The sequence below is a fragment of the Phocoena phocoena genome, chromosome 1, assembly GCF_963924675.1.
Source record: "Phocoena phocoena chromosome 1, mPhoPho1.1, whole genome shotgun sequence".
NCBI classification, from domain to species: Eukaryota; Metazoa; Chordata; class Mammalia; order Artiodactyla; family Phocoenidae; genus Phocoena; species Phocoena phocoena.
In genome coordinates, this window is record NC_089219.1 from 137390383 (window position 1) to 137402554 (window position 12172).

Here is a 12172-nt window from a genome sequence, read left to right on the forward strand (position 1 = left end):
TTCTACTACACTTAATTGCAATAAGTCCTTTCCACGTAATTCAGTTCCCTTCCCCATCTAAAACTTACTGCTTGCTCAGTTGAATTTAACTTTATTCCGTTTAAGTTGAGTCATTTCCCCATTATACCAGGGAATCTTAGAATTAGAATCTCACTCTCAAGAATTTTATGCAAGACTGAAGTCCCAGTGTCTATGTATAAAAGATGAACTACAACCAGAAAACATGTAGAGGAGCATGAGGTGACTTTCGCCCTGCTGTGACCAAAACAATTCAGTGGTCTTGCAGGCTCGTGGAACAGTTAACATCTTATCATTGTACGGGTGGTTACGGGGCTTTCTACAGTTAGTAAGCCTTAGGATGCAAGTGACAGAAAATCTAACTCAGATGCATGGGCTGCAGCCATCAGGCAGGAGCTGTGATGCCTCATCTTGCTAGTGGTCTAGAGGTGGGTGGCTTCCAGGCTGACAGAATCTGGTGACTCCATTCCTGTGGCCTGCCCTCCTCCATGTGGCAGCTTTGTCCTCAGGTTGGCAGTGAGGTGGTGGCAGCAGTTCCATGGTTCACATCTGTGTAGGGCACTGTCCAGAGGCAATTCCCTTAAAAGCTTTCCTTAAAAGCCGGGAGAATTCTCTCCACAGCCCCAGTAAGCTTGTCTTCTTCCTTCGTTGGCCTTAAGTAAGTCACGTGCCCTCCCCTTCACTAGTCACTGGCAAAGGGTTAGGGTTACCTTGACTGGCATAGACTAACTAGAACCCACCCTGGTGCTGGAGCCCATTGCCCAGGTTGAATAGAGACTGCATGAGGGTGGGGCATGGAAGGATCTGGAAGATTAACCACAATGCCCACTACAGTTTTTCTTTTTAGCTTGTTGCCGGTGCGCAGGCACTTTCAGCGTGGCTGTAATTGTTGGTCTAATCTCACAAGTGCCCTGTGTCCTAGTGCACAACTCCAGGGGCCACCAGTCTGAGCTGTGCACCTGGTTTTGCTGACATTGTGCATTGTGCGTGTGTATTGAGCATAAAATCCTTCGCGTCATGTTATCCCTGGAAATGCAAATTTTGTTCTCAATGAATTCTTTGGCTTCAAAAACAAGTTAATTATAATATCATTATTAATAATTATGTGGCAAAATATACAGTAAGTGACCGGAAGGGAAAAAGCATAAATGAACAGTGCAGAGAGTGTAGAGATGAAGGTGGGATGAAGGAAAGAGTGTCAAAGCTCTCAGAGGCCAGATACGCTTGGAAGGCATCAGTTCATCCTTCTGTTTCCGTCAGCGCCTAAGCATCCAGCTCAGAAGCCATGACTTTGCACTTGCTGGCAGGCTTCACTGTCACTTCCCATGTGTCTGACCACAGCTGAGTGGGTGGCCGGACAAAGGCTGGGTTCTGAGACAGGTCTGACATCGGGGGGCCTGACCCCTGGGAGGGGCCAGCACTGGCAGACAGATGGGGCAGAGCTCAGCATCTGGAAGGGACAGCCACCACCACAGGGGCTCACAGCTGGCCAAAATGCAAGGCCTTGAGGGCTGTAGGCCTGTCCTCCTTCCTGGGGCCACACTGTGGAAGCCTTGAATGCAGACTCGGGGCTCTGTGCTTATTTCTCTGGGTGGGTGGTGATTCAGACCGGCTCTCTCAGTGCAAACCATGCTCCCTGCTTAAATCCGCAGAGTGAGGGACTGCTCCTGGCTAGTGCCTCTGAGAGCCTGTAACGAAATTGGAGTCCTGCTCAGAGAAGAGATGCCGTCTGGCTGCACAAATAGTGCTGACTCCCACCCCAAACTCTGCTGTGGCAGTAACTTACTCCTCATTACAAGACAGCTTCCAGGGAAATCAGCTCAAGTCGTCTTGGTCTCTGTGGGCAGGAGGGATATTATTAGGCGCTAGCTGGAGACCCACAGTGCTCCTGGAATTGACACTTGACAAGTGTTTGACGGAAACAAGGGTACTGGAGGAGTTTTTGCAGCACTTTGGATTCAGCTGTCCAAGCCTGATGCTGCAGTGGCTTGGCCACATACCTTTCAGGGAATACGTGTGGTCTCCTGGAAGCCCCCCAGCCCTTCTCCATCCCAGGCTAGACAACTGTGGCATCTCAACTCTGTTTCTGCAAGTCCAAGGGGTTGTGGCATTTGCTTTCTTTCCAGCTGTCATCATAACTGACTCCTTCCAGATCCTATCCAAAGAACAGTATTCTGTCCTTAGATTTCTACTTCCCTTAAAATCTTCAGAAAACATATGCATTCCTTTTTAGCTTTGTCTGTCTGTTTATGTCTGGGTGCCTTAGGGAAGTAGAAGGAGTGACAGAAGTAACAAACCCTGGAAAAGTCACAAATGCTCAAGGAATTTTAAGATACTCCTGTGGAAGTAATTTTTGGTCTACATTCCAAAGTAGTTGTGTTTAAAAAAAAAAGTAAGAAAAAAAAAAGTGCCTGTACTGGGCCTCACCCCTTGGGTTTCTTTCTGGATTCTTTCTGTGGTACCGTAAAGAATTTTCAGTGCCTTTATCACTCCCCAGCACATAGTAGGTGCTCAATAAATGTTTGTTGAATGAATCTATGGGCATTTCTATGGGCACAGGGGTGTATTAAGTCTCCCCTCCCATGTTAAAGCATCTCCCTTCCCTTCTCCAAGTCAGGCAGGTCCTGGAGAGATTGTAAGCAGTTCTTAAAGCAGAACAGTAAAGGCGAATATTCAAGCAGATTGGAAAGTTGCAAGCAAAAGCCCCTTAAACCCACTCCTACCCACTCAAATGTAGTTGTAAGGATCTCTGCAGAAGCCAGATCTTTAAGAGGACTAATTTACCACAATAGCAAAATTATGGTATGGGAAATTGCGGAGTGTCTTTCTTTCTCCCTACGTTCCTTCCCTCCTCTCCCCCCACCCCCGTTCCTTCCTTTTATAAATCTTTATTGAATGCTTACAGCGCTGGGTGCCAGGGATACAGCGGTGGATAAAGTCGTTGTGGCCTCTGCCTCTATGTAGCTTGAAGACCAGTGTGTGTGTGAGGGGGCGTGGTCATTCATCAAAGGACTGTAAAGATAGATGTGTCTGTGGTATGAGCCTGCTGCATAATTGATTAGGACCCACCAACACTTGGCACTGTTGAGGTCTTGTTTTCGGAATCATCAGGATCCTTTGGTGAATTGATTGTCACACCCCTTAGGGTTTCTCCTTTTCCTTTTGTGTAAAATATGTCTGTTTATCTCTCTCTGTGCACATTATGATGTGGCTGATTTTCAGCAATTGATTAATACTTCATTGGATTGGCCAGTATTCCATGTATTTGACATACTTGTGAGCATTTGCGTTTCGATTCGCTTGTGTGGTTATATCACAATGCAAGTAGCGATAGTGTGACGCAGACGATCAATACTGTTTTCTCCTCCCTGTCCTTGGCACTCAGGTAGACAGCATTTCTGCTGTTCTTCGGCTGAGGAGGGCCAGGAGACAGTTCTGGCTAATGCAAGAGGGGAGAAGTGCTATCCATCGCTTCCAGGTCTGGCCTCAAGACCTTTTGCAATGTCCCCCAAGTGCTTTTTCTTTTTCTTTTTCTTTGTCTCCAGGCTGGAGAGAAAAAGTCTAATGGAGGACTGAGGCTCTAGGCTCAGGTGTTAGCTGCCTGTTTTTGTAAATAAAGTTTTATTGAAACAGCCACATTCGTTTGCCTATGTATCATCTATGGCTGCTTTTACACTACAAAGGCAGCAGTGAGTATCCGCAGCTGAAACTCACGACCTGCCAAGCCTGAAATATTTACTTTCCAGACCTTTAATAAAAAAAATGCCATCCTTAGGGGATGACAGAGCCCCTGAATGAAATAAATCTGGGTCCCAGAATGACACCACGGAGCAGAGTCTCTCTTTTTCATCTTCTAGGCCAACTCGCATTATTAGACTATGACATGAGAGAGAAAGAAACCTTTACTGTATTAAACCACAGACATTTTGGTGTTGTTACTAGCATTACTTACGCTAATAAAATGTCATTTGCATAATAAAAAATGAGAGCTAACATTTATTGGGCGTTTCTACCAGGTACTGTTCTACGTGTTTATATATTCAGTTCCCAAAACAACCTTATGAAGTATCTACTCTTAGTGACATCTTAAAAATGAGGAAATGAAAGACTATGTCATTTGCCCAGGAATTCATTTGGTCAGAGGGGAGCTGGGATTCATACGCAGGCAGCTTGGTTTCAGCATGCTAACTCCTAGACTCTCTTCTTTGCTCCATATTTACATAATTCCCATCTCCAAGTTCTTTCCCAGGGGCTATCTTATTTGATTCTCACCACAGACTTCTGTAAGACAGGTTATATGATTATCCATGACAATATATTATATAATTATAGAATATATTTATTATTAACTGTTGTATAATGTAACATAAATTACATAATGATTATTATTATCATTGTTCGGGAGAGGAAACTGACCTAGCAATCTTGCTTGACTAGCAAATGGCAGAACTATACCCCGAGCCCCGAGCTGCTGACACCAAATCGAGGCTCTTTTCCCTCCTTCAGTGCAGCAGACGTAGCGATCACTCCATGTTTGAAGTCGTGTGTTTTCCTTGGGTCTTGGTTTCCGTTCAAAATGCACCAGCTGTCAAATGCTGTTGGACATTAGCCCATCCTTGAACAGTCACCATAACAACACAGACATATGGAGAGGGATGTGGGAGGGGCAAAAACTGACGCCAGTCGAGGGGAGAATGGAGTTTTGCAGGGAGTGTGGGTGGGTCAAGGAACTCATCTTGGATGTTTTTTGGTCCCTTCACTTCATGATGTAGATTGAAAATGGGTGAAAGGAACACTGTCCTACCTACCGGGCCTTTAACCTCCTAATTCATTACTTCTTACCAACTCAGCACAACCTCTCAGGACTATAGGCTGCTTTTAGGACACTGTTTCTCAAGACGTGATTCCTGGGGGTGGCGGGGGTAGGGTGGTGCTTATTAAGATTGCAGATTCCTGAGCCCACCCAAGACCTATTGCATGAGGATCTCTGGAGGGAGGTCCCAGGAATCTTCTGTTGTAAAACCAGCAATGGAGATGATTCTGAGGTTCACTAAAGCCTGAGAACCACAACCTTGGGAGGTTACAGCAAATGAACTAACCCAGCTTTTACTCCTCCTTTGTAGTCAGGTAACAAGCTGGCTCAGATAAGAATCCCTAGATGAATAGTTATCACTATACCAGGAATGTTCCTCTCTGAGCAGGTGGGTGAAGATGAAGAGTAGATATTCCTTGCCTTTTCTTTCACTGGGCAGGAAGCCCATTCATTGTGTCAGTTCTCTTCTGTAGAGCATCATTTTTAGAAAAGAACTCAGAACGGTATCTCAATTGTGTAGTATCTTATTTTGAAAAGTGTTGTCCTCTTGGGATTGTTCATTTCTTACAGTTGGGATGGGGACCTTTCTGCCCTCTTCCTGCCCAGGGCAGACAAAGGGCACAGGGCTGGGATATGTCAGGTCCAGCTCAGGCACATATGTGTGCCCACCACTCACCTTTTACTGCCTGTCAGTCCCATTTCTGTTCACTGTCTCCCAACCCATGCTGCTGGGTGGTGTGTTCCATGGTGATTTCTTCCTCCTTGCTGAACTCAAAACTTTCAGGGTATAAAGGCAGTACCTTCATAAGAACATTGTGACTTCCTAGTGTATCCATTTCTCAGAAGGTGGCTGGAAGATGCACATGTTCTGGAAGAATTAGAAAGTGAGGGGTGAGGGTGGGATGGGCATGAACCCAATGAGAGGAAGATGCATGTCTTCAACATGGCAGACTCACCTGCTGGGCCTGAGAGGCCAAGGGGATGCCTGGGCCGTTATTACTAAAGCAATCAAAAATAGATGAATAAAATTAAAACTCTTGATAGGATATAAAGGGAAAGATGGTGCAAAGAACATAATGTTCCTTTGTGGAGGAAGATCTCGACTTCGGCTCTGAGGGGAGAGAGGGGAGAAGGTTTCAGAGGCAGGCCGGAGTGTGACTACTGGCTCTAGCATCTTTGGCAGTGCAGGGTACTTGGGGGTAGGGGTGGAAAGGAGAACACTTACCCTGCTACCCCATGTGGCCTGACAAGCAAAGGAAGAGTTTTCAATGGAGCTACTGGATTGCAAATGTGTCACTAAGCCCTCTTCCTCCTCAGGACCCCTATAATTTAAGATCCCATCCCCTGCGCGTTAGCCAAAAAAAAGCAACAAAGAAAGAGAAGAGAGGTAAGTGGAAAGCAACGTTAGAGGAATAAGACAGGTGCCCTCGGGGCTTTCATGAGCTCATTCTTAGGTCAGTATCTCAGAGCAGCGGGACCTGTTTTCCTTACCCTAGGGACTGGGGCTGGGGCCCACAGGACGGCAACTTTGCCCTCAGGAAGCTTCTTACTTGGTGTGTCCACCCTTGATTCTGTGTTGTGGATCTCCATCCTCTCTTTTTGCCTGCTGCTCTGTAGAACCTGCTCCTGTGGGCACAGACTGAGTGACAATGATGGTGTCCAAGAGGTGCACTTGAAAGGGCAAAGTTCACAGAAGTTTATAAGTCAAGTTTTATCGGAACACAGTCAAACATTCCTTGACATATTGTCTGGTTGCTTTCAGGCTACAACAGCAGAATCTGAGTATTTGCAACAAAGATCGCATGGCCTGCGAAGTCTAAAATATTTTACTATCTGGTCCTTTACAGACAAAGTCTGCCTGTCCCTCTAGATCTAGAGATCTCGCACTGGCTTTAAGTGCTTAGCCCCGAAGTGACGTGCGCACTCCACTCACAACTCACCGGGCAGCACGGTCACTTGACCCTGCTCAACCATAGGGGGCCGGAAGTGCATCCCATTATATCCTAACCAGACTCTTGGGCCAACAGTACCAGTGACCGCCACAGCAATCTACTATGTGTTGAACTCAGTACTAGGGGCTGGATATGGAAAGATAAGACAAAATCCCTGATCTCAAGGAACTCAAGGAATGCCAGAATTGGGGGGTTGGGGGAAATCTAAGTATAGAGTAGATTCAAATGTCCTTCCCTGGAAGATGTAGACTGTGTCTTGTCTAAATTGCCTGAGATGAAAGATGTTTTCTCAGCTTGATGATAGCCAGACCTGGGGACTGGCCAGCTTGGCAGGCAGTGGGAGCGACAGATTCCCCTGATGAACATTTATATCAATAATAGAAGGGTTGTTTAACAGGAATTCTTAAAGGAAAGATGAGATAATTTCATGTTTTGATATTTGTAAAATTGATTCAGTTGAAGCGGGAGCGCTGTGGTGCATATTATTGCTGCTGTAATTTTGGCAAAGATGTGACTCAACTTGGCAGAGTGTCTGGGAAGGGGAAATCCAGGAGGGAGGGAGAGGGTGGGCCAGGAAGCGGAGACAAGGAGCCAGGTCCTGGTGGCCTGGTGGGAGCTGAGAGGGTGGCCCAGGAGCCTCTGCCATAGGGCGACATGAGGAAGAGGAGGCTGCAGGCCGCAGAACCTGAGACTGCTTGGTTTTCTGGCGGTGCTGAAGCTTGCGGAGCGAGTGGGAGCTGCCCGGGAGGGGTGCGTGCGTGTGTGTGGTGGAGGAGAGACATTTAAACATTGTAGGAATGAAGGATAAATTTAAAATCCATCAAGCAGAGTTGAGACAGAATGACAACGTGAGGAACATGAGTCACTCTTTCTAGGGACCCACCCAACCGCGTGCAGGATTGGAAATTATTTTCTCCTTTTCTCCTCCCTACCAAGCTCCCTCCCCTGGCCCTTGTCCTCTTGACCCAGCTTGGTGGCTGAGTATCTAGCGCCGACCAGCACATTCCCAGGGCCTCCAGCCCAGTATTCCCAAGATGTTTGCTGGTAGGGCTGGGTCGACCAGTCCAGGTGCTAGAAATGCAGGAGGAGACAAATAAAGAAGTTATCTCCCACCCTCTCTCCAGGGAGGTCAGGGTCTATTTAATGTTTGCGTCAGGCTTGATCACCTATGCGCCAAGGTCATCCTTCCTTTTTCTTTTCTACCTGCTTCCTTAGTGTAATGAGGAGGGGACTGGAGAGGCAGCTAGGGATTCTGCTTCATGGGGTAGAAGCAGTGTGATCAATACGGTGGAAAAACTATGAGCTAAATTTGAAACCTGAGCCCCCGCCCAGCTCTGACTTTTATTGCTAAGTGTGACCCTGGGCAAGACTGTCTGCCTCTTTGGACCTCAGTTCCCTCACCTGTAAAATGATATGGCTCAACCGTTAAGATTCCTGCCCGTTTTAATATTCTTTGTTTTTGTGACTTGCGATTTGATAGGCAGTCCAGACTGGGGAAGGTGGGGCGGGGTCTGGAGGGCAGCGTTCTGGGAAGATGCCTCCCCTGGGGGCTCAGCGTAGCCCTCAATTCGTAGTGGGTGCTCACTAAGCCCTGTACGAGTGATTTGGATGCCAGGGTTCCTCCCAGCGTGTAGAGCAAATGGCACTTCTTGGAGCCAAGGGGGCATGTGTGTGCCACTTGTGTCACTAGGGGCGTGGTTTGGAACATGGATGGGAGGAGGCTGGGAATTCAGGTGTTGGGCTCTTGGCTGGGAGGGAGACAGTCGGTAGAGATCTGGAAAAGGTGCTAAGTTCAAGTCAGGACTGTCCCCCAGACCTCGGACTTGCTATGGGAACTCTTCCTGAATCCTTCAGTTTCCCTAAATCCTCTCTGCGCATGCTCTCCCCTTTGCCTGTAATCCTCGCCCTTTCCTCGCCGGGCAGGCTCTGCGTAAACCCAGACTGAGGGTCCCTTCCTCCACAAAGCCTTCAAGTGGACTGGGGGGCCCCTCCTATGAGCTCACGTAGCGATCAATCCTAGCACATCGCGTTGTGTGGTCAAATTCACGTTCTTCCTCTTTCTCCCACAAGGAGGATGTGGACTACATCCAGCTCATCTTGGCGTGCCCAGCGGCTGGCACGTGGTAAGCCCTCAGTTAACGTTGATTGAATGAGTGCATCTTTCAGAGGCAAATCCGGCCACATCCTCCTTGGCATGGAAAAGGAGAATGAGGCTCAAGGGAGCCCGCCGAGGCACCTGATTCCACACACGCTCCCCAGATCCTGCGCGAATGAGCATAAGGAAAGGAGGAAGGAACCCGCGTACGGGACCCAGTTCTCCCGAACAGCCTGCCTGTGGCAGTCCTGCGGGAGACAGTGTGAGAGTTAGGGCAGCGGGTGGTGGGTAGGACTTCCCCAGAGGAGTTGGGGAGAGGGTTAGGGGGATTCTTTCACCACAACGGGCCAGGAGAGCCAGGTAGCTGTCGAGGTAGGGGCTGAGAAGGACAGCCTTTGGCATTCTCCTCTCCTGATAGCAGCAGCCTGAGACATTTATCACAGCTGCATAGTTATTTCTTGAACGTCTGTCCTCTGCGGTAGACTGAAGTTCATGGGGCAAAAATCCAGTCTACTGTGTTTGACTCTAGACACCCAGCACGCGGCACACAGCCTGGTCCACGATGGATGCTTCTGAGTTCAGCGATCATTTATTGAGTTCCTACTGTGTGCCCGTTTCTGGGCCAGGCTGGAAGCCTTGCCCTGGACGACAAAGTCATTAACCTCTTTCTCTTCTCTATCTCCCTCGTGCCCACCCCTCCCCTCCCCGCCCTCCCTCCCCTTATCTCTCGCCCACCTCCCGCGCAGAGCAATGTTCTGTGATGGTGCCCGACATGCGTGGACTGAGCCCCGGCCGCAGGCTGCTGGAGCCCGCCCTCTGCCCGGCTGCGGGCGGGAGCCCTGAGCCCGGGGCCGAGGGCCGCCGCCGCCACCGCCACGTCCTGGCCCTGCCCGAGGAGGAGGCATGGCGGCCCCAGCAGTGCGCCCTGCTCGAGGCCAAAGCCTCGGACGAGGCGGGTATGCTGCCGGCCTCCCCGCGCGCCTCCGCCGCCGGCTTCGACAACTTCTTCCCGGTGCAGGAGGGCGAGGGCCCAGGCTGGGAGGGCGGCTCCAGCCCCTTCCTCCCGGTGAGCCCCGAGGTGATGAAGCGGCGGCGCGGGGGTCTTATCGAGCAGCGCGACATCATCAAGGCCCACGAGGCGCACAAGATGCAAAGCACCCCGCAGGCGCGGCGCAAGGAGTGGGAGTGAGTACCGGGCGGGCGGGATTGGGGAGCACGGCGTCAGCCCGGCTGGTGGCCAGGGAGCAGCTGAGGGGGCGTGGGGACCGGGTCGGTGGTCCCGCGGGAACGGATGGGCCAGCGAGGCAGATGGATCTATCGCTGCTCCCGCCGAAGAGGGGCTTGACCCTCCGAGGTAGGTCCCTGAGGTCAGACCCGATTGAGCTCACTGATCAGCCCTAGGCTGCACTGAGGCCTACGGCTGGTTCACTTGGAGCCCTCCCCATCCCCCCACGAAGTACACCTAATTTACCGAGAGCCTGGGCAGAAAGCACTGGGTTCTGATTCACACCCCGAGCTTCCCTGAGAAGAGGAGCTCTATAAACCATGGAGAATCCACCCAACTGGGAAGCATCTATCTCGTTTTTCCCTCCGGAATTGCTGCTATAACCCTCCTCTTTCTGGTGTCATTCTTGAGTGAATGATTACTTTTGGGGACAGGTCTTCAGTGGATAGAAGAGATTGACCAGGATTTCCCCACCGCCCCCCCACCCCCCATGACTTTATTTCTGATCTTTTTGTGTAGAGCAAAAGGATCTGTGTTCTGTCTTGGGCTACCTTTACCCTGATTGATGCTTATTGGGGACCGGGATTTTATTCCTAGGAGTCATAAAGTAGAGGAAGATAGTATTTCATTTAATTCTCAGTCACTCCAGATTTACGTCCCACCCAGGGACTTTGTCCTTCGGATGCCAGTGTTTATTCTGCATGTTTGCATGTCCTGTGATCTGTATGTCTTTCTCTCTCTTGCCTTAGACTGAGTTGTTAGATGTTAGGCTAGCAACAGGTGCTTTTTGACGGTGCCGGTCATGGTGGAATTTACCTACCTGCTTTTGGTGGACATCCTGTATGGTGCAAATGGGGGTAGACTAACTGATCTCTGGTGGTCTCTTCCTATGGTTGTTAGTTCATTCATTCAATGACATGTACCAGGCTCCTGGGATTCAGAGAGGAGTTGGGCACTCAGCACTCAACAGGCCTTCTCTCCTGTTAATCATCTTCCAGTGCTCTTAGTTTTAAAAACCTTACCTAGCTCTCTAAGTGCCAGCAACATTCTAAGCACCTTACCTAACTCACGTTACTTCTCATCATTACTATGAGGTAGGTACGATTATTGTCCACATTTAACCAACGAGACACAGGGAAGTTAAGTGACTTTCCCAAGGTCACTCTGATAGTTACTGCATTGTTAATGTGGTTTGAGGTTCGTTAGTGATTTGTACCCTGGAAGTCTGGTTCTAGAATCCATGCTTCTAACTCTGAAGGCACAGTGCCTTTTATTCTAGTTCTCGCAGTACTCCTTATCTCAACCACCCATTGAGATGCCATGGCAAGGGCACTGGCTTGGGGGTTGAGAGACATGGGGCTAATTCCCAGGGTGACCTTATAGGTGGTAAGTCATCTCATCATGGCTTTGAAAAATGAGTAGGAGAAACTAGATGACCATTTGAATATGGTACAACTCTGATGGTTGGTATTTCTTTGTATTCCAGAAGTACTATATTTTTATGCACCTCTGTCTTGTCTTCTTAAGACGATGCTGAACAGCTTGAGGGCAGAGGCTGTCTTGCACATTCTTCATGTCACTCAATGCCTGTCATACGACCTAACTCAAGAATTCCTACAACACTCACTGAAAACTTAGCTTCACCATGGCTAGCGATTTGTGAATAACTCTTAGGTCTTTCTCTAAGTTAAACGTTTGCTAGTTGGAGGATGGAGTGACTGTGGGGATGGTGGGAGACTGTGCTTTCATCAGGGCGGGTCCATGAGGAGGTGAGCCAGAGCAGACACACCAATGGCTTGAGGTCATGTCAACCTCTAAGACTAGCGGTAGAGGAGGAGCCCACAGAGGAGATGAGAAGAAGTGGCTGGAGTGGTAGGAAGAAAACCGGAGGGCACAGGGACAGAGAATCAAAAAGAAGGGTGTGTCAGAAAGAACACCGTCTGTGTAGGATGTTGATGAAAGGTCAAATAAAATGAGGATGGAGAGGAATCACTGGGTTTTGGCAATATGGAGGTGACCTTAATGGGAACAATTTCAGCAGGGTGATGGGGCAAGGTCCCAGATGGAGT

At 49.1% G+C, this 12172-nt stretch overlaps 1 pseudogene; it reads left to right on the forward strand.

The window, feature by feature from the left end:
• The window catches only part of LOC136117935 (antizyme inhibitor 1 pseudogene), a 137863-nt pseudogene extending 128953 nt beyond the window's left edge, over positions 1–8910 (forward strand).
• Positions 8911–12172: the final 3262 nt, after the last annotated feature.